The sequence below is a fragment of the Peromyscus leucopus genome, chromosome 15, assembly GCF_004664715.2.
Source record: "Peromyscus leucopus breed LL Stock chromosome 15, UCI_PerLeu_2.1, whole genome shotgun sequence".
NCBI classification, from domain to species: Eukaryota; Metazoa; Chordata; class Mammalia; order Rodentia; family Cricetidae; genus Peromyscus; species Peromyscus leucopus.
Window position 1 is genome coordinate 68,385,484 of NC_051076.1, and position 21,644 is coordinate 68,407,127.

Consider the following 21,644-nt stretch of genomic DNA (forward strand, 5'->3'; position numbering starts at 1 on the left):
AGCTCTGTCTAGATCAAAATTCACCCTTGCATGAACTCCGTCCTCCCTAGCTCAGACCTACACTGTGGCCTAGACAGGGCTTGATCAGCCTGCTCCAACTGCCCTTTGCATTCACCAAGTTTGACTTTGGTTGTGTGCCTACTTTGGTCTGTCTTTGGTTTCCTACCTGGGTTTCTAATTTTTGCAGAGATAGTATCACACAACAATGCTAACTGAGCAATCTACAAACTTAGACACATCTCCAGCCCTTGTTGAATTATTTTATCTTTGTGTGAACATCGGCATGTGCTTACACAAACTAAGACAGCTACAATGTCACTAAGTGATAAAATGTCCTGGGACCACTGTCTATGGGGCATCCCTTATTCACCAAATGGCATTATGCAAAGCATGACTACACATATAAAGAGAAAATATATGCTGTTTGGTAATTTTGTTATTTACGGAAGCTGTCTTGCTACGTGTATTATTCTGGAACTTTCCCACATAATGTCAGACATCTTTTCAGCCCTGTCTCACATTCTTTGGGCTTATTTGTGCACTGAGGTTACTGTGGCAACCAGCTCTTTCCAGGTGTGTCTGCTGGCTTCCCCTTAGCGACACCAGGTATAACCATCTTCCATCCCACCCCAGCCTTCTGGTAAATCCAGACGGTTCACGGAAATGACCCTCCCTCCAAAAGTCCTTGCCCAATCGTAGTTGGGACAGTAAATAAACATTCTACACGTCCAGGTCTGCGACAGAGATTTCTAAGGCAAATTCCACTTGATCTCCCTGAGAGCCCCCACAGTAATAACTGACTCCTCAGCTTCCCAACACATTTCTCTGGTATCCCCACACATCCCCCCCGGAACCATTTCCCAAGATAAATTACCTGAACATAATCTTTCATGTCATGTTCTTGATAGAATCCAGACTAAAGCACCAAGTGCCGAGTATTGTTAAAAACACAAATCCATGTTGACTGATATTGATCTGCTTACACTGTCTTCGGCCTGTGCCCAGGAACTCTGTCTTAGAGATGGTTTCTGAGCACTCACAAGGTCAGAACCATCTCCGTTCACATACCAAGAGGCTGTCGGCTTCCTCACACAAGTCTGCTGTGTTTCCAGGCGACAACATCACACACAAAAGTTCAGTGCACTCCATATGGAGCAGACACCAGAATGCAGCCGGCTCTGCCAATCAAGTTTGCTATGCGAATAGGCTGACCCGGGTTCAGCAGCTCTGCACACTCTCTGTGTACTCTGCCCGCTGTTTGCACTGAGCTTACCATGAGCTCTTCCTTGAACGAGAAACAGAATCTATCCCTAAGCAGTATCAGCCCAGCTGTCTTCTACAGGGTAGAGATGACTGTCACCTCTTTTCTCTCCCTTGTCATTGTGGTATTTTTACTTTTTCCCCTTGGGAGATGTGTACTGGGTACTTTTTATTCTTATCGAAAGCATTTTATCTAGGTCCCCAATGCTATCAGTAAGAAGTCACCACTACTACTTTTAAATTTTTGGGTATATGTGTGCAGTACCTGCAGTGCCCAGCAGAGGACGCTGTATCCTCTGGAGTGGGAGATCCAGGTGGTTGTAAACTGCCAAACACAGGTGCTGGTAACCCAGCAGCACGAGGACTCCTCCCAACCATCTATAATACTATGGAAAGGTCTTCTGAATTCTCCTTTGTGTCTCTTTTCCAAGCCTACTGTACCTTTTCTTTATGCAAAATAGTTTTACATTTATTTTTTATTTATTTACATGGGGGGGCGGGGACATCTGCACCAGGGCTCTCATGGGTAAAGGTCAGAGGACAGCTGGCAGGAGTCAGCTCTCTCATTCCGCTGTGTGGGTCGGGGGAACGCGGGTCCCCAGACTTCACAGCAGCACCTTACTCCTGAGCCATCCCTCCAGCTTCCTTTCCTTCTCTCATGGGTAATACCTGTTGAAGACTTCTGTCCGCTGGTCCACTGAGGCCTAAGCTTTGGGTTATTGATGCACTATGGCATGGCACACGCATCTCTCTGAAGCAGTGTGATTCTTATCGCTTATTCTGCAATATGCCAGAATCTGTTCCAATAGGACTTTGAGCCTGAATGGAAATATCTATGTCCCCCATCAGCTACATGTAGCTCTTGAGCCTTTAAAGTGTATTCAGTGCAACCAAAGAGTTGAATTGATAATTTCATTCACTTTTAACAAATTTCACAGCTACAGCTGGCTAGTGGCCCGCTCCCAGTGAAATTCTGCATCTGTACTTACATTATGTCAATGTTTAATCCTTTTTTCCTAATAAATATGTTTCAGTCTATAAATATTCCTCCAGGTAACACCTACAAGTTTTGCCATAGTGTGTTTACATTTCTCTTCAATTTTAAATTATGTTTTTCCTACTTATCCATATATATTTCCAGGTAAGGTGCAGCTGGATGAGTGTGGGGAAGTGTGAGGGTGGGAAAATCGGGTGGTGACTTCTGGTTTCTAGTTTGCTTAAGGCTGGTTCTTGTAGAAGGGTCTCCAAGCAAAAGAGCTGCCATCACGTAGACCGGCTGTGCCTGCTTGGAAGAGCCCACCATGATGGACTGTTGACAGTCTCTCACAGAAGGAGGTCATGAGGAGAGTTCTTACCATCTAACTTCTTCGTCCCGTCATCTGTATGTGAAGGCTACACAAACTGGCCTGTGCCTCGGGATCCTGAGTGGTCTTCTAGCACGCAGCAGCAGGAGGTTAGGGACGAGGTGCCTCATGAGGCCTTGAGAAGCCGTCACCTGCCCTTTGGGGTCGTCCACGCTCCCGTAAGCAACACCTCTGGAAATCTGCCTAATAAACTCACTCACTGGTTTCTGGGGCGAACCCTTGGGTGGAGACACAGTTTGCTTTGTTCCTGGGGACCTAGGAAGAGACAAGAGTGTTGTTTGTCTCCCAGGGAAGAATCTCCGGAGAGCGGCAAGCACCACTTCAATGTCATCGATGTTAGGGGTTATTAGTGCATTTTTGGTATAACTAAAGATGTGGAACTTAATGTACATGTTACAAATAACCGAATCTGTTTGATAAGAAAGTGCATTCTTTCCACATATATACCTACGAAACACAAAGGCTTACATCACCCAGCTGGACCCAAGGCCCCTCCTCTACTCCTGTTTTGGAGATTCTGGATACACATGAGCCAAGAGGTCGCCCCGATTTCTCTTCAAGTCTAGTCATGAGTTGGTTCTTATCATTTTTCTCCCTTTCTTTATGGCTCCAAAAGGAAGACTTCAGCCTGCACCGTTCTATCATCCTGAAACTATTGTCTTTCAAGGGCAAAGCTCTCCGCTGCGTCAAGCAGCTGCAGAGGCACTCGGACGCACAGCTGAACCATCCATTTTGCTTTAATGATGCGGGGAAGGTGGCAGGTTCCCACGTGGGAGTCTGGGACAGCTGCTGCTCGCCAAGGAATACAAGGGCAAAGGACAAGAGGGCAACGTTGACTGTGGAGGGGACAGAAGACATCCATGCTTCTGCTCCTCCAACCCCCACTGGGGATTGAACCAAGGACTCATGCACGTTGGTCAGGTGCCCATCCACTGAACTACAGCCCCAGCAGTTAAGAGTCTGCTTTCTAAGGTGACACCAAGAAGTAATTAAGGGCTGGCAAGATGGCTCAGTGGATAAAAGCACTTGCCTCCAAGGCCGACAGTGTGAGTTCAATTCCTGGCATCCACATGATGGGTGGAGAGAACTCTCCTGCAAGTTGTCCCCTGACCTCTACACGCAAGGCACAGTATGCATGTGCCCTCACATATATAAAGGTACACTGACACAGATAGACAGACAGACAGACAGACAGATACATACATGCATACATACATACATACGTACATAGAAGATAGATGATAGACAGACAGATGATTGATAGATAGATAGACAGACAGACAACTGTAATAAAATTTTCAAGCAACATTTTTAAAGAGGTACTTAGCTGGAAAATAAAAATCCATCAAGCTATGTATGCTGCCAGTGATACTGATCAATAATTTACCCCACAAAATACAAGCTAACTATTTCAGTTAAAACAAAAAGAAGCAAGGAGGGGCTGGGGATGTGGCCCAGTCAGTAGAATGCCTGCCTGCCACGCACATTACCCTGGGTTTGATCCCCGGCACCACATAAAACTGAGCATGGCGGCACACACCTGTAATCCCAGCACTTGGAAGTAGAGGTAGAAAGACTGCAAGTTCAAGGTCATCCTTGGCTACACAGGTTTGAGGCCAGCCTGGGATACATTAAACCCTGCCTAAGTGGGGGTGGGGGTGTTTCTTTTTGTTTCCCTTTAAGCAAGGATGTGCCCATTTCCTACATTCTGTCAGTACAGAATGACTCAGCTCTGAGTACTCACTACCTGAGCACAGTGTTGACACTCCCCAGAGCCAGATGCAAAGGCACAGCTGTGTGTGACCTTGAACAAGTCACTTGTCTGCCCTTCTGGACCTCACCACGTTAGAAAATGGGGATAAGCACATAAAATAAAATAAATCTTAATAAGTAAAAGAAAAAGTATAACAGGACGAAGGAGGCTGCCGCTGCCGCGGTCCACCCTGTGGAGACTGCCGCGGTCCACCCTGTGGAGACTGCCGCGGTCCACCCTGTGGAGACTGCCGCGGTCCACCCTGTGGAGACGACTGCCGCGGTCCACCCTGTGGAGGCTGCCGCGGTCCACCCTGTGGAGACTGCCGCGGTCCACCCTGTGGAGACTGCCGCGGTCCACCCTGTGGAGACTGCCGCGGTCCACCCTGTGGAGACTGCCGCGGTCCACCCTGTGGAGACTGCCGCGGTCCACCCTGTGGAGACTGCCGCGGTCCACCCTGTGGAGACTGCCGAAGTCCCCCTGTGGAGACTGCCGTGGCCTTGCTCACCTGTCCGTCACTGTGATTGCATGTCGGACAAAGGGCATCCTGCAGGGTAAGGGCCGACTCTGGCTCACAGCTTCAGAGGGAACGTAGTCTACTATGGCAGGGCAAGCATGACGAACTGCAGGAGCATGAGGTCAGTCCAGCAGGCAGCAAGCGAGACTACAGGAAGTGGGTGCCGGCTACAATCCTTCAAAGCCCACCCCTAATGACATACTTCCTCCAACAAGGCTCTGCCTCCTAAAGGCCCCGTACCTTCCCCCACACACACACCACCCCCTGCCCCAACAGTACTACCAGCAGGGAACCATGTCTTCAAACACATGCAGGGAACATCCCGTGTTCAAACCACAGTAGATATGGTTTGTTCCCCGAGGTTCATGGGTGGTCCTCTCTGTGGGGATGAGATTAAGGTGACACTAACCACCATCACTGTTATCTGTGTGTGTGTGTGTGTGTGTGTGTGTGTGTGTGTGTATATGTGTGTGTAGCTAGAGTTTTCCTGCCTTGCCCACAGTCAGGACAAATCTTTGTCACCCACCAGTCCCACAGCCGCTCAGACCCAACCAAGTAAACACGGAGACTTATATTGCTTACAAACTGTATGGCCGTGGCAGGCTTCTTGCTAACTGTTCTTATATCTTAAATTAATCCATTTCCACAAATCTATACCTTGCCACGTGGCTTGTGGCTTACCGGCATCTTCACATGCTGCTTATCATGACGGCGGCTGGCAGTGACTCCCTCCACCTTCCTGTTCTTTCTTTTCTCCTCTCTGTTAGTTCCGACTATACTTCCTGCCTAGCCACTGGCCAATCAGTGTTTTATTTATTGACCAGTCAAAGCAATTTGATATACAGACCATCCCACAGCGTGTGTGTGTGTGTGTGTGTTGTGTGTGTGTGTGTGAAGAATAGAAGGGACAGCCCCTGGCTGTTTTCTCCTCTTCTGGTGGGGGTGGCTGTTGAGATTCTGTGGCCTCAGACAAAAGCAAGCTGCTAGGAGAGGAGGGTGCAAGTGGCGTGGAAGAGCAGCAAATCAGATTGCCCCAACCCAGGTCTCAGCCCAGGAGGCTGGACTGCCAGAGGACTAAATAGATTCCCTGCTGGGGCTGCTCCTAGGCACTGCTGGTCTGGGACAGGACCTTCTGTTCAACAGCAGCTGAGGATGCACCAACACTTGCTACCTCCTGCAATCGGCCAAATGAAAGAGGCTGAGAAGACTTCCATGAACCCCTACAAGGAGGTTTTCAAGGAAAAAGCAAGTGGTCCTCTGTCAAACCTGTGGTGAAAGACACCCTGTGGAAGTGTGCATGCCACAGTGAGCATGTGGAGCTCGTGGAGGACAGCTTGTGGGAATCGGTTCTCACCTACCGTGAGGTTTCCAGGAATCGAACTCAAGTCATCAGGCTTGGCAGCAAGCGCCCTGATCCACTGAGCCACCTCACTGGTCTGAGCAAGGCATTCTGACTGTTGGGAAGCTCCATGAAAGACACAGGGTTTTCATACTCACATGCAGAAGATGACCGCGTGATTTCTGTGTTTTAGCAGCGACAGGAAGCCCCCCAATGACGGCACTTGCAATTTTCGCTATCCCTTCCCTTTATTTATTGTACATTGCGTCAGCTTTCTTATGGCAGTGACGCTAACAAAATTCAGCTTAAGAAAGACAGAGTTTGACTCACGGGAACTCACCGTGGAGACGCAGCCTGTAGAAATCCATGACGCCTCAGGAACTTGGGCTCGGTGGGGTCCTCTGCAGTTCGGAGGAGGCGATAGCCTGAGAAAAGGCATGGGACTCCTCCAGTAGGGCTGCAGCTGGATGGGCTTTGAGGCAGCCACCATCTTGGGGAGGTGGGTGGGACCGTGGGACAAGTTCCTCCCGCTTCGCAAAACCCGTGCGCCTCTTTCGCGACAATCTCCGCCCCTGCGAAGGAATCAAGTATTTCGTTATTTTTAAATGTTTGTCCTAGGGTACACACGGCTTTTGTTTACCTTAGTAACCCAAACATGTAACATGCTGTTTGAGGTCTAGTGAGGAGTGAGTGAATGAGCGAACGAACAATGAGCAGAAGGTCCCATCTCTTCCTAATTTCACCCCCTTTTGATGCATCTGGTACCACCTTCGGGCTGCACTTGGTGAGGGTAGCATTTGCCTGCAGCGTACTGCAAGGTATCAAAGATACTCACGCTTGAAACTTGAAGTTTGACTGTAAACATCCCCATGTACAAATGCCAGCTGGACCGCGTGGCTCCGTTTCTTCATCTCTTAGAAAGCCAGCCCACTAACTGCTCTAGGCAGGACTTTCCCCCAAATATTTCATGCATCTCCAAAAGTGAAGGGGTCCATGTTTTTAAAATAGGCAGGATTTAGTGAACTCCTGTTAAGTGCCAGGCACTGGGGGAGGTTCTGGGACAGTAGTCAGGAATATGGGCTCACATCAAGGGAGACTCAGTTATGGTTTGGCGAAAAATATAATAGAAGTACCAGATGCTAGAGAGCAGTGATTATTCAGTTTTCAAGCATCCTTTTATACTCAAAAACTGGAAAATTCTAAAGAGCTTTTTTTATATGTGGATTGGATTGCATTTATCAACAATATTTGTTGCTATAATGTTAACTATTCATGTACAATTTTAATTCAATAAAGGTAGTTATGAACTCTAAAAAAAAAAAAAGAGTTTATCCTGGCTCACAGTTTGAGAATATAATCCATCCATCATGGCGGGAGTGTGAGGCAGCTGGTCACATGGCATCCAAAGTCAGGAAGCAAAGGGTGAAGAAAGTGAAGAATGCTGCTGCTCAGCTCTCTCTCTCTCTCTCTCTCTCTCTCTCTCTCTCACACACACACACACACACACACACACACACACACACACACAAAGAAAGGCTTTTTTATTAGGCGTGAGGAAATACACACACACACACACACAGCAAAAACTGTCTGCACAGCATGGTCTCTCCTTGAGGACTCACCTTCTCCTTTTAACGTGGCCCTCCCCAGCCCATGGGATGTGCAGCCTCCGGTCTGGGTGAGCCCCCCACCAACATCAGCCCAGAAACTCCCTCACAGACATGCCCAAGGGTGATTCTACCTCCTCTCAACCTGACAATATTAGTCAACACACATGAAGCCACTAAATACCTCTGCAACAGCCCATTTTTTCTCCTGTTTTTTTTTTTTTTTTAAGATTTATTTATTATGTATATAGTGTTCTGCCTGCAGGGATACATGCAAGCCAGATGAGGGTACCAGATGTCATTACAGATGGTTGTGAGCCACCATGTGTTTGCTGGGAATTGAACTCAGGACCTCTGGAAGAGCAGCCAGTGCTCTTAACCCCTGAGACATTTCTCCAGCCCCTTTTTTTCTTCTGTTTAAAGCATGAAATATGTTTTGATAGGCATCAGAGGGAGACAGGACAAGGGAAAATTGATGTAAAAGAAGCCCCTCCCTCTCCCCACTCCCCCATGACTGACTTCTGTATTCAAATCTCATCTCTCTCTCAGTACTTACTTTGCTCTCTGTGTTTAACATAAAGCACAAGAAATCCTCCAAGCTCTTGCCTGAAGCTGCAACATTTCCATGTTCGGAAACACAGAGGCAATTTTACAGCTCTTTCTGTATATCACTATTGTATGTAGGGCTGTGTTTAGGGGTGGCTATGGATGCCTGCAAAGTGGCTCACAGCTGTGGCAGCAGGATCACAGGGCTGCTGGTTCACATCTCAGCAGACCAGTGAGCAGAGAGAGACCGGGGCTAAAAATGGGGCCACACTGTAACTGTAAGCTCCCAGAAACCCACTTCCTCCAGCAAGGCTCCTACAACCTCCTGAAACAGCAACACCTGCTGGGGACCGTGTTTCAAACACACACACACACACACACACACACACACACACACACACACACACACACGAGTCTGTGGCACACGTCCTACTTCTCCGTCATTACAGAGCTGTCCCTGACAGTTCATAAACACCAGCGGGACCCTGCTACCAGCTTGCTGCTGTGGAGTGTCAGGAGTAGAGAAGAAAATCACTTCAACTTTAGCTCATCTCACAGGGCAGGGCAGGATGTGGGTTTGGTGTTCCTGCTGTGTAGTCATCCTGACAGGAGAAGATGTATTGTAAAGAGATGCTTGTGCTCTCCGACTCTAGAAACTATGGACCCCAAAGGATTAGAATTTCCCCAGGAACCTCATGCTGAGCAAAGGAAAAGGTTGAAGCCATGGTGCCCACGAGAGGGAGAACTTGTCTCCCAGGAAGAGTTCACAGAGGTCTGACAGCTTGTCAGACCAGTACAAGACCCAGACGATGATGGGTCAATGGTGGGCCGGCCATACCTTGACCAGGACTGACTAGCTTGCATACCTCTTGCCCTGTTTAAACCTCAATCTCATGCTGGCTCCCCAAAGATGAACTTGGTCACTAGACCTCTTTACCTGTCACTCTTCCCAATGTGACCAAATTGAATTGTTGTACAGGACTATCTTCCGCGTCACACTGTCATCTTTGGGAGTTCATCTTGGTCTGTCCACAGAAAATCGTTGTCTTAGCTAGGGTTTCTGTTGTGTGAAGAGACACCATGACCACAACAACTCTTATATAGGAAAACATTTCATTGAGGCTAGCTTACAGTTCAGAAGTTTAGTTCATTATCGTCATGATGGGAAGCATGGCGGCATGCAGACAGACATGGTGCTGGAGAAGGAGCTGAGAGTTCTACATCTGGATCGGCAGGCAGCAGGAAGAGAAAGTGACACTGGGCCTGGCGTGAGCTTCTGAAACCTCAAATCCCCCCCCCCACACACACACACACACACTTCCTCTAACAAGGCCACACCTCCTAATAGTGCCACTCCCTATGGGCCGATGGGGGCCATTTTTATTCAAACCACCATAATCATCAGAGCTGGTCTTGTTGACTGTGATGTTCCCCCATAGAAGGATGAGGTAGGGAGGGTCATGGGACCCTCCTGAGTATTCAAGCATCCCTTCCAACCAAGTGTGTGTGGCCTCAGAGTCTCCGGGAAGGGCTGAAGTATACAAGTGGGGAAAGACTAGAGGACAGAACTCTACCTACATAGCCATGGGGAGTCATCATCTATGCTGGGCACAGACCTTTCAGTGTGGTTGTTTTACGATTATCCGATTATCCGTACTCTTGCCCTTAATGCCTTACCCACTGCTCGTAAGCAAGCCTAATAAACTCATTGGTTCCTCATGGTTGGGACTGTAGGAGGGGGTAGACATTGTTTACATCTCCCACAGAGAAGGAGATTTAGCAATAGGACAATCTCCTTTGCCTGCTTTTCACTATTACTAGTCTATTTAATTGGCATGTTGGGGACAGGTGACTGAGCCTTGCTTACTGGGCTAAAGAAAGTGCAGGCCTTCTTTGAGTCTAAAAGCTCACATAACAGGCATGCCCTCTGAGTGCTGCCAATTCAGGTTGGCATTGTGTAGCAGAAAATTAATGGGATGGAGAGAGGCCAGTCAGCAGAGAAAGAGGAAACTCTTCCCTGCCTGGGCTACATGAAACAAAGAAAGCACGAGGAAAGCCCAGGATACACCATCACAGGAGAAGGTGTGCACTGTGCAGTGACCTGTGAAGGACTGGAACTCACACAAGACCCGTCTTCTTCCCAGCCCACTAGCCTCCACTTCCATCCCCGGCGATGCCTTGTTCTTTTTTGACAAACTACCTCTATTTCTATCATTATCTATGTGTCCCTGATCCAATTCATCGTTCAAGACACAGAGACGTGTTCATCTCAGCAGGTGCCCTCCAGACTCAGACCCGTGCCTATCACATGTTGACATAACACAATGGGTTCCTCATAAGAAGGGTAAGGGGCAGTTCCCATGTGTTCTGGCTTCATTTCTGTTGCTGTAATAAAATACCCTTACAAAATTCAATTTTGGAAATAAAGGGTTTATTTTAGCTCATTAATTCCAGGTTATATTCCATCATTAGAGTTAGTCACAATGATAAGAGCTTGAAACAGCTGGTCACATCACATCTGCAGTCAAAAGCAGAGAGATATAAATGCGTGCACGCTCACCTCAATTTTTTTTTTTTTTTTTTTTTTGGTTTTTCGAGACAGGGTTTCTCTTTGCAGCTTTGCGCCTTTCCTGGAACTCACTTGGTAGCCCAGGCTGGCCTCGAACTCACAGAGATTTGCCTGGTTCTGCCGAGTGCTGTGATTAAAGATGTACACCACCACCGCCCGGCATCAATTTCTCCATTCTTAGACATTCCCCCTAACTAGGGAACGGTGTTGCCCACATTGGGCTGGGTCTCCCCACAGCAGTTAATATAATAATTAAGACAATTCCTCACAGACATGCTCACAGGCCAACCCAATGTAAATAATTCCTCTCTGAGACTCTCTCTCTCTCTCTCTCTCTCTCTCTCTCTCTCTCTCTCCCAGGTGATTCTAGGTTGTGTCAAGCTGATAAAGACAGCATTACATCACCTATCCTGCCCATGACCCCTGCTCCAGAAAACCAGGTTCCCCTGACAAGATCTGCCTCCTGGATTATCACCCAACTTTCTTCTGCTTAGTCCCAAGGGGAGCTGTGGCTTGGTGGGTGTGCTGAGGCTTGAACTGGAGGATGTCAATTTCAGCGGCCTAGATGATAGGCAGATGAGTTGACTCTCAGTCTTTCTCAGCACACAGGGCCACTTCCTCTAGCCTCGGTAGCCTGAGGGTACCCAGTCACCCCGCAGGGGCGGATGCACCCTGGTCATTCATTCCTTCCCACTAGGCAAAGCACTGGGACTCAGATGTCATTCTGCCTTGCTATGACCATCCTCTTCCCTCTGCTTCCAACTCCCCACCCCCACCCCGCCCCTAGGAAACACTCAGGACCCTTTTAGCTCCTTCTTCTCAGGAGACAAAAGCTCTTGTTACAGCTGTGGGTAATTTCCGGCTCTTTTCAACACATGGTTTCTCATCACTTCTGAACCTGACGTTGTCTGCCTGTCTCTGGCAGATTACTCAAAGAGCAGGACACAGACAATAGCCCAGGGAACAATTCCACTCCTTCCGGACAGAGATCCATTTTTCAATTATTTTGTTATCCCATTTACTTAATGAGCAAATCTAGTGTCATCTCATATTTTACGGCCATGAGCAGACTCATGATGATGGGAAACAGTTCAGATCATTGCCAGCGAGGAACACTGTTCGTCTGGGCATGCAGGGACCCAGAAAAACTTCCAGACTCTCCTCTCTCTGAGCCTATCTATGCACCTGCCACCGCCCCTAGGCCCTGCGTCCTCTTTCCATGTCTGAATCTTTCCCTCCACCCACTCCTGGGTCCTCTTCTCAGAGAACCCAGTGCACCCTTGGTGAAGGGCACCCTTCACCAAGCCTTTCTGTTACTGGGCTTAAGGTCACAGATGTGCCCCAACAGGCCAAGTTTGGTCACCTATCCTCAACAAGCCAATTATTATTTTTCTAACCAGGGAGGGGTTTATTTGGGCTTACAGGTTGGGGATACAGTCAACTGTGAAGGGGAAGACAGGCTGGCACCAGCAGCTTGAAGCAGCTGGTCGAGTTACATCCACTCTGAGGGAGCAGAGAGAGACGGATGCTGGTGCAGGAAAAGCCATGAGAGGAGAGGAAAGTGTGACCCAGAAGAACAGAGAGTGGCGGCTCGGGGGCTGGAGCTCCGGATCATTTGCCCAGGAAGAACGGTGAAGGGAGCGAATCAATCCTGACTTGGAGGGAGGAGCTCCCTGGCATCCTGTCTCTGAGTTAGAGAGATCCAGGCTCCTTCCACCTGCAGCTCTGGCATCTCAAGCATGTGGCTTCTAATGGCACCAAGCCTCAAGAAGCCAATTAAAATAACCAAATTCATAATGAAACAGGAGGGGGGGTGGGAGGGAGGGATTTTTTTGTGTGTGTGTTAACACTGGAAAGAAGGACAAATATATCCAGTGATATCCCCACCTCCAAGTCCATCTTTGGAGGTTCTGAAACCAAGCTAAGGTTTAAGTCAAGGCCAGAGTTCTGCACAGCTCTGCAGTCCAGGGCAAGGTGTGTGTTCCAACCAACACTGGCCTCTCTCTCTCTCTGACAAGCTGTGAATCTCCTTCCAGAGAAAAGTCCCCTCTCTATCTGGCCAGCCCTGGCTTTGTGCTTTCTCTTTTCACAGCATGGAATTCCAGTGTCTTCGGGTCCATTTTGGCAATGGCCTGATAACCAAGGTAAGGGACGTGATAATCTTACCTTCATCCTTGCCGTTCCGTCACACTTCCTGTCCTGTTTCTGCTGAAATGACAACAGCTTCCTGTAGGTGGCACTTTCCATGATAAGGTGAGAGGTACCCGGTACTGTGCTGAGTACGATGTCTGTCTTAGTCATTGTTCTAGAGCTGGGAAGAGACACCATGACCATGGAAACTCTTACAAAAGAAAGCATTTAATTGGGATTGCTTACAGTTTCAGAGGTTTCGTTATTGTCAAGGCAGGAAGCATGGCAGCACACAGGCAGACATGATGCTGGAGAGGTAGCTGAGAGGTCTACATCTGGATCTAAAAGCAGCAGGAAGAGAGAGACACTGGGCCTGGTTTAAGCATTTGGAACCCCAAAGCCCACCCCCAGTGACACATTTTCTCCAGCGAGGCCACACCTACTCCAACAAGGCCACATCTCCTAATCCCTATCAAGTATCGCCACTCCCTAATGACCAAGCATTCAAATATGTGAGTCTATCTGGGGGAGGGGGCATTTCCTATTCAAACCACTACACTGTTCTTACAACAACTACAGAGGCCAGAGAAGCCAAGTGATTCCTCAAAGGCCACAAAGGCATCCTCAGAGGAAGCCCAGCTCAAATCCATGACCTTAGCTAACCACCACAACTACTAGGCCTGTCCCAAACCCAAGTCCAAGGCTCTTTAAGGCCCGCTGTCTTAATTCGGGTTCTCTATTGCTGTGAAGAGACACTGTGACCACGGCAACTCTTACAAAGGAAAAACATTTAATTAGGGTGGTTACATTTTCAGAGGTTTAGTCCATTATCATCATAGTGCGACGTGACGGCATGCACATGCAGGCAGACATGGTGCTGGAGAAGGAGCTGAGAGTCCTACATCTTTATCCGCAGACAACAGGAAGTGAACTGAGACACTGGGCATGGCTTGAACATATATGAGACCTCAAAGCCCACCTCCACAGTGACACACTTCCTCCAACAAGGTCACACCTCCTAATAGTGCCACTCCCTATGAGCTTATGGGGACAAATTACATTTAAACTACCACATTCCACTCCTTGGTCCCCATAAGCTTGTAACAATACCATAATGCAAAATGCATTTAGTCCAACTTTAAAAGTTTCTATAGTCTATCACAGTCTCAACAATGTTTAAAAGTCCAAAATTCAAAAGTCTCTTCTGAGATTCATGCAGTCTTTTAACTGTAATCCCCAATAAAATAAAAATCAAAAGGCAGATCACATACTTACAGGTATACATTACCATTTCAAAATTGAGGAGAGGGAGCATAGTGAGGAAATACTGGACCATAGCAAAACTGAAAACCAGCCAGGTAAACTCCAAACTTTCTATCTCCATGTCTGATGTCAAAATGCTCTTCAGATCTCCAACTCCTTCAGCTTTGTTGACTACAACACACTTCTTTCTATTGGGCTGGTTCTACTCCCTGTTAGTAGCAGCTTTCCCCAGCAGGTACCCCATGATGATGGCATATCCACCATCTTGGGGTCGCCAAGGCAATCCAGACTTCAACTTCACAGCTTCATGCAATGGCTTCTCTAGGACCCCCATTCAGAGACACCCCTGACACATGCCTGGCTTCAGTAGCTTTCCTTAGTCACAGAGAAATATTCCATAACTCCTTTCTTTTATTTTTGACTCTAAAGACAGAGCCATGTGGCTGAAGCTGCCAAGTTCTGCTGCTTTCTAGGGTTGAAACATGGTACCCTTATTCAATTACATCTTCACCAGCTTTCTGTTTTTGATGGTTTCCTTCACTGCCTAAGCTTGGCTGTTCTGGAACTTGCTCTGTAAACCAGGCTGGCCTCAAAACCAGAGGCCACCAGTCTCTGTCTCTGGAGTGCTGGGATTAAAGGCGTGCACCACCATACCTGACTCTAAGATTTTCTTTAATGGGATCTTGATCTGAGGTCACCATTCCTTTTATTCCATTTCTTAATCCGTTTATCTCCTTAAACACAGGACTTAGCACCATTCCACTTCTTGGTGCTCCTTTTCTTCTCAAATTGCACATTTTTTATTTTTCCTTGCTCAGCTTGCTCCTTTTTATTTTAACTCTTTATAAGCATAAACACTAGCAACTCTTGTGGGCTGCAAGAATATATTATAGAGATTCAGCTCTGTATTAAAGCTATACTTTGACCGGCCAAGGGTCTGTCACAAGGCAAGCCATTTATTATGAATATTTGGTGTTATCCAGCTTTTAATAATTCAGCTGTCTTCTGCTATGAAATTCATGCATGCCCAAATTTTCCCAGACCACTTGGCAAACAGCTTATCTCCTCAGACCTGCTGAACTTCTAGGTAACTAACTCTCCCCACCCTCCACCCCCCTATCCCTCCACTCCACCCTACCCCCTCCAGCCTAGGAGACAAGCTGACTGGAGACACATAGCTTTGTTTCTTGTGCTAATGAAGCTCAGACCATCCCCTTGCCTTGAGGCCTAGTGGCTCCCCAGAGCAACTGACTGAGAACAAAAGAGGTTTTACATATCAAGGTGGAAGGTAGGGTGGAGGAACATTCCTGAGAAGACAGAAGACACAGGCATTTTCTGTAGGACAGAACTGCATGACCAAGGAGAAGAGAAGAACACAGAGGTAACATAGATGGCAAAGCAGAACTCTTGAGCCAGGAGTAGAGAGCTAGCAGAGATGGAGAGAGAAGAAACAGGATGAAGATGAGGCAGGAAGCATAAGAGCTTAGTTGTTAGCAGGACTTTGAGGGAACAGTAAAAGAGAGGACAAAGGGGAACTGAGTGTCAGGACAGAATTGAAGCTATATAGACAGAATTTTATCCCAGAGAAATAAAGTAGACGGACAAAGAGCTTGGTGCATCTAGAGTTATTTCTGCCTGAATGCCTGATGGAGCTGTAGCTGTATTGATAGAATTCTGTCTTAGAGGAATAGTTAACAGACGTAAGAGCATAGTGTATGTAGATTTTTTTTTTCCCCTCAGATATCCCACACCAGACACAGCGAAATCCCCAGACTCTGGGTAATCCATAAGTAACCACATGACAGAATCTATACTAGGCAGTTTTGAGATTTCCTCTGCCAATGGAATTAATCCAAATCTCCTTACTTTAGGTTCAGGCAGACTCTTCTAAAATTCTTCTCTGAAACCTCTTGAGCCAGGCCCCTTCAGTTCATCAGATCACACTCAGCACCACTGCCTTCCATGCTCCTACTGGAATGGCCCATTGAGCAGCACTTAAAACATTCAACTGCTTTTATGATCCACAGTCCCATGGTTCATATTCCTTCAAACAAAAGCATGGTCAAGCCTATCACAGCAATACCCCAGTCCCTGATAACAACTTCTGTCTTAGTTCAGATTTCTATTGCTATGAAGAGACACCTTGACCACAGCAACTTTTAAAAAGGAAAAACATTTCATTAGGGTGGCTTACATTTTCAGAGCTTTTATTCATTATCACAATGGTGAAACATGGTGGCATACAGTCAGACATGGTGCTGGAGAAGGAGCTGAGAGTTCTACATCTTTGATTCACAGGCAACAGTAAGTGAACTGAGATACTGGGCATAGCTTGAGCATAGATAAGACCCCAAAGCCCACCTCCACAGTGACAAACTTCCTCCAACAAGGCCACACCTACTCTAACGAACCCACACCTCCTAAGAGTGCCATTCCCTATGAGCTTACGGAGGCCAAATACATTCAAACTACCAGTCACCTTCCTTGACCTCCAAGCAAGATTTGACCCATATAAAGCTCTCCTTTCCTTGTCTCACACTTGCTGCCTCTTGGCTCTTCTCCCAATGAGCAGAGAGACAGATAGACAAATAGATGGATAGACAAGTAGATGAATAAACAGTTGGATGAATGGTTGGATGGATACATGTATGAAGAGATGGACAGATGAATGGATGGATCGATGGATGGATAGATAGACAGATGGGTTGATGATGGACAGATACTGCTAGTAGTAAGTGAAGGAAAGCTTACCTCAGAGTGATCTATTTGGGCCACTGCCATTTCCTGTTGGCTGAGCATTGAGAACACCACGGGGACTATCAGCTCCAAGTGCAAGTGAGTACACAGCCAGAGGAAAGCTCCCATATCCCTCCTTCACCCTGACAGTTGTCATCCTGAAGGCCAATTCTGCCATCAGAAAGGAAAAGCCCTGGCACAATATTTTGCATTCAGGAAATTAACATTTCCAGCACAATTAATAACTATGAAAAAAGCTCCACAGCCACCGGGCAGTGCCCTTTCAGTGGGCTCTGAGGAATGCTGGCACACTCGGCAGCATTTTTCCTACTCCACCACCCCCATCACAAATACACAAAACAAAAGACTCAGGGTAGGTGCAGGGAGGCTGAGGATGCAGAAAACACAGGAGGCACTTGGATTTCAGAATGAGCCTTGAAGAGTATGGGGGAAATTTGAGAAGGCCCTGCTTTGCTCGCCTCTGCCTGGGCATCTGGGCAGCAGGCAGTGTCCCATGCTCAAGCAGGTGGATGCTCCAGCCAGGGACTCCTAGAAGCAGGGCAGATCAGAAGTTCTAAAAGAAAAGGTTGCATCCAGCTCCCAGCTGCAGAGTTGAAAGTGAGTGGTGGCATTTGTTGTCTACATGGGTGGCTGCAGTATTCTAGTAGACAATCTCCAACCCATAACCTGGCTGACTGGGACTCCTGCCTGTCTCCCCTCAGGCTCCCAAGTTTCAGTGAGAAGCCCTTCTTCTCTCATGCCGGCTCATCATCTGTGTAAATAGAACCCTGATGACCTTTGAAGGGAAACATGATGTTAACAGATCACTCAGTGGGGCAACTGGGATTTCAGGTCACTTACACACACACACACACACACACACACACACACACACACGCACACGCACACGCACGCGCGTGCGCGCGCGCACATGCACATACACACACCCCACCACCACCACAGCTCACTTCGTGCACCCTGTTACAGATTCAGATGAAAGCATAGGCCCTTATTTAAGGAACTGCCTGTCACCTCTTTCACTAATGTTGTTTTTGTTTGGTTGGATTTATTTTTTTGTTTTGTTTTGTTTTGTTTTGTTTTGTTTTGTTTTGTTTTGTTTTGTTTTGTTTTGTTTTGAGACAGGGTTTCTCTGTGTAGCTCTGGCTGTCCTGGAACTCACTTTGTAGACCAGGCTGGTCTCAAACTCACTGAGATCCACCTGCCTCTGTCTCCCAAGTGCTGGGATTAAAGGTGTGCGCCACCACCACCCAGCAGGTTTTTCATCTGTAAAACAGAAAATTAGAGCCAGGCATGGTGGCACAGACCTTTAATTGTAGTCCCCATAACTCCCACCCCACATACACTCAGAAATCAGGCTACCTCTCCTGTGCTGGCTAGTTTTATGTCAACTTGACACAAGCTGTAGCTGCCTGAGAGGAGGAAACCTCAACTGAGGAAATGCCTCTGTAAGATTGGGCTGCAGACAACACTGTAAGGGATTTTCTTAATTATGATTGATGGGGAGCAGCCAGATCATGGTGTCTGGGGCCACTCCTGGGGTGGTGGTCCCGGGTTCTCTAAGAAATCAGGCTGAGCACGCTGGTAAGCAGTACCTCTCCGTCGCCTCTGCATCAGTTCCTGCCTCCAGGTTCCTGCCTCCAGGTTCCTGCTCTGTGTGAGTTCCTGCCTCCAGGCTCCTGCTCTGTGTGAGTTCCTGTCCTGGTTCCTTTCATGACAAATAGTGACGCTGAAGCCAAACAAGCCCTTTGCTCTGCAAGTTGTTTGTTCACGGTGTTTTACCACAGCAGTAGTCACCCCAACAGGGACACCGCCCCTGCCGCTCTGCGCTCTATCTCTGGTTGATGTAACAGGCCTGCTTCCTTATCTCTGCTGCCCACACTGCTCTACAGCTCTGAACACAGAGCTCCGCCCCCAAACTGGACGAACCATGGCCACACTCTCTGTCCCTGGGGATAGTTATAAAAGCAACACCCCCCACTCCCTCCCTCTCTGTCCCCTCACTTCAGGTCCCCCCTCATTGGGTCCATGACACTATTTCTTATACTCTTTCAACCTAAGTGAACTTTCTTAGTGTTTTTATAAAGTTTATAATGTTGTCCCACCTCACATCTGTGTCACACCACCTCTGCTATGATGTGCTTTACCTCACAATGCTCTACTTCCTCAAGGACCCATAACTTACATGGCTGTGTGGTGACCTCCCCCACAGCCACCTCTTTTTTGAGAAGAGGCTTTCTACATAGCCTTGGCTATCCTGGAACTCCCTATGTAGACCAGGCTGGCCTCAAATTCCCAGAGATCAGATGATGTGGGATGTCTTTTTGTATGCTGTGAATATGTGTTGCTCCCATTGGTTAATAAATAAAGCTGCTTTGGCCTATGGCAAGGCAGGATAGAACCAGGCAGGAAATCCAAGCAGAGATACAGGAGAAGAAGGGTGGAGTCTGGCAGACACCATTCAGCCTCCCAAGGAGCAACATGGCAACAGACCGGTAATGCCATGGCCACGTGGCAATACATAGATCAATAAAAATGGGTTAATTCAAGCTGTAAGAGCTAGCTAGTAATAAGCCTAAGCCATTGGCCAAACAATTATAATTAATATTAAGTCTCAGAGTGATTATTTTATAAATGGCATGCTTGCTTAGGCAGCATATATACTAAAATTGGAACAATACAGAGAAAATTAGCATGTCCCCTGAGCAAGGATGACAAGCAAATTCGTGAATGAACAAGACAGAATGAACAAATTCATAGAACAAGACAGAAAGGGGGAAATGATACGAGATGTCTTTCTGTATGCTGTGAATATGTGGTGCTCCCATTGGTTAATAAATAAAGCTGCTTTGGCCTATGGCAAGGCAGGATAGAGCCAGGTGGGAAATCCAAGCAGAGATACAGGAGAAGAGGGGTGGAATCATGGCAGACTCCCTCCAGCTGCACAAAGAGCAACATGCCAGCAGACTGGTAATGCCACAACCACGTGGCAGTACACAGATTAATAAGGATGGGTTAATTTAAGATGTAAGAGCTAGCTAGTAATAAGCCTGATTCATTGGCCTAACAATTATGCTTAATATTAAGCCTCAGAGTGATTATTTTATAAAAGGCTGCAGGTCTGGGCAGGATACAGAAAAGCCTCCAGCTACAATCAGCTCTACCTGCCTCTGTCTCCTGAGTATGGGAATTAAAGCCTTGCACCAACCACCCCTGGCCAGCCCTCCATCTCCTACACCCATTTTCTGAAGGGTACATTTCCTGTCAGCTCCATTCCCAGTGTGCCACTTTGTCTCTCCTTACCACAAGGATCTGGGTACCAATGGTTCTGTGGCCAATCCACTGGCTCCAGGTATTCTGCCATCATCACTGAGCAAGGCTAGGTGAGGTTGCTTACATGGGGAAATGGGCCCTGAAAGAGGAACAAGATATTTTTTTTGTTATATATTTTATTTTTGTTTTTGTTTTGAGTAAAACCAAAACTTATTCTAAGCCACAGTCATCCTAGGGTCCCCCCTGCTATATAGCCTCCCTGGTTCTGTGGGTTGCAGTCTGATTGTTCTTTGCTCTATATCTAGAATCCACTTATGAGTGAGTACATACCATGTTTGTCCTTCTGGGTTTGGGTTACCTCACTCAGGATGATTTTTTTCTAGTTCCATCCATTTGCCTGCACATTTCATGCTGTCATTGTTTTTCTCTGCTGAGTAGTACTCCATTATGTATATGTACCACATTTTCTTAATCCATTCTTCAGTTGATGGGCATCTAGGTTGTTTCCAGGTTCTGGCTATTACAAATAGTGCTGTTATGAACATAGATGAGCATGTTTCTTTGTGGTATGGTTGAGCATTCTTTGGGTATATGCCCAAGAGTAGTATAGCTGGGTCTTGAGGTAGATTCCCAATTTTCTGAGAAACCACCATGCTGATTTCCACAGTGGTTGTACAAGTTTGCAGTCCCACCAACAGTGGAAGAGTGAGGAACGAGATATTTACCCAAGGTTAATGATAGAGAACTGGAGCTGGGCATTGAAAGGAACCTCGAAGTCAGCTCAAGACACCTCAGGACCAAGTTCTCAGCACAAAGGAGATTTATTTGCCCCAGAGGATCAGAGGGCAGGGAATGAGAGACAAAGACAGGAGACAGAGGATGAGGGAGAAGGAGGAGGGAACAAGTGCTGTGGGATGGTCTGTATGTCAAATAAAATACTGATTGGCCAGTGGCCAGGCAGGAAGTAGGTGGGACAAAGAGAGAGGAGAATTCTGGGAAGCGGAAGGCTGAGGGAGAGAGACACTGCAGCCGCCGCCATGACCAGCAGCATGTGAAGATGCCAGTAAGCCACCAGCCACGTGGCAAGGTATAGATTTATAGAAATGGGTTAATTTAAGATAAAAGAACAATTAGTAAGAAGCCTGCCACGGCCATACAGTTTGTATGCAATATAAGTCTCTGTGTTTACTTGGTTGGGTCTGAGCGGCTGTGGGACTGGCGGGTGACAAAGATTTGTCCTGACTGTGGGCAAGGCAGGAAACTCTAGCT

At 47.3% G+C, this 21,644-nt stretch overlaps 1 long non-coding RNA gene and 1 other non-coding gene across 2 annotated transcripts; one reads left to right on the plus strand and one right to left on the minus strand.

Annotated features, from left to right (window-relative positions):
* Positions 1-1,756: 1,756 nt before the first annotated feature.
* Positions 1,757-18,739, minus strand: LOC119089121. The gene is made up of 4 exons (XR_005092953.1): positions 18,698-18,739; positions 13,122-13,266; positions 6,574-6,805; positions 1,757-2,879 (listed from the first exon to the last, which is right to left on the minus strand). It is a non-coding gene; the product is annotated as an uncharacterized LOC119089121 (long non-coding RNA).
* Positions 18,740-19,741: 1,002 nt separating this feature from the next.
* On the plus strand, positions 19,742-19,848 carry LOC114709952. The gene has a single exon (XR_003736998.1). It is a non-coding gene; the product is annotated as a U6 spliceosomal RNA (small nuclear RNA).
* Positions 19,849-21,644: the final 1,796 nt, after the last annotated feature.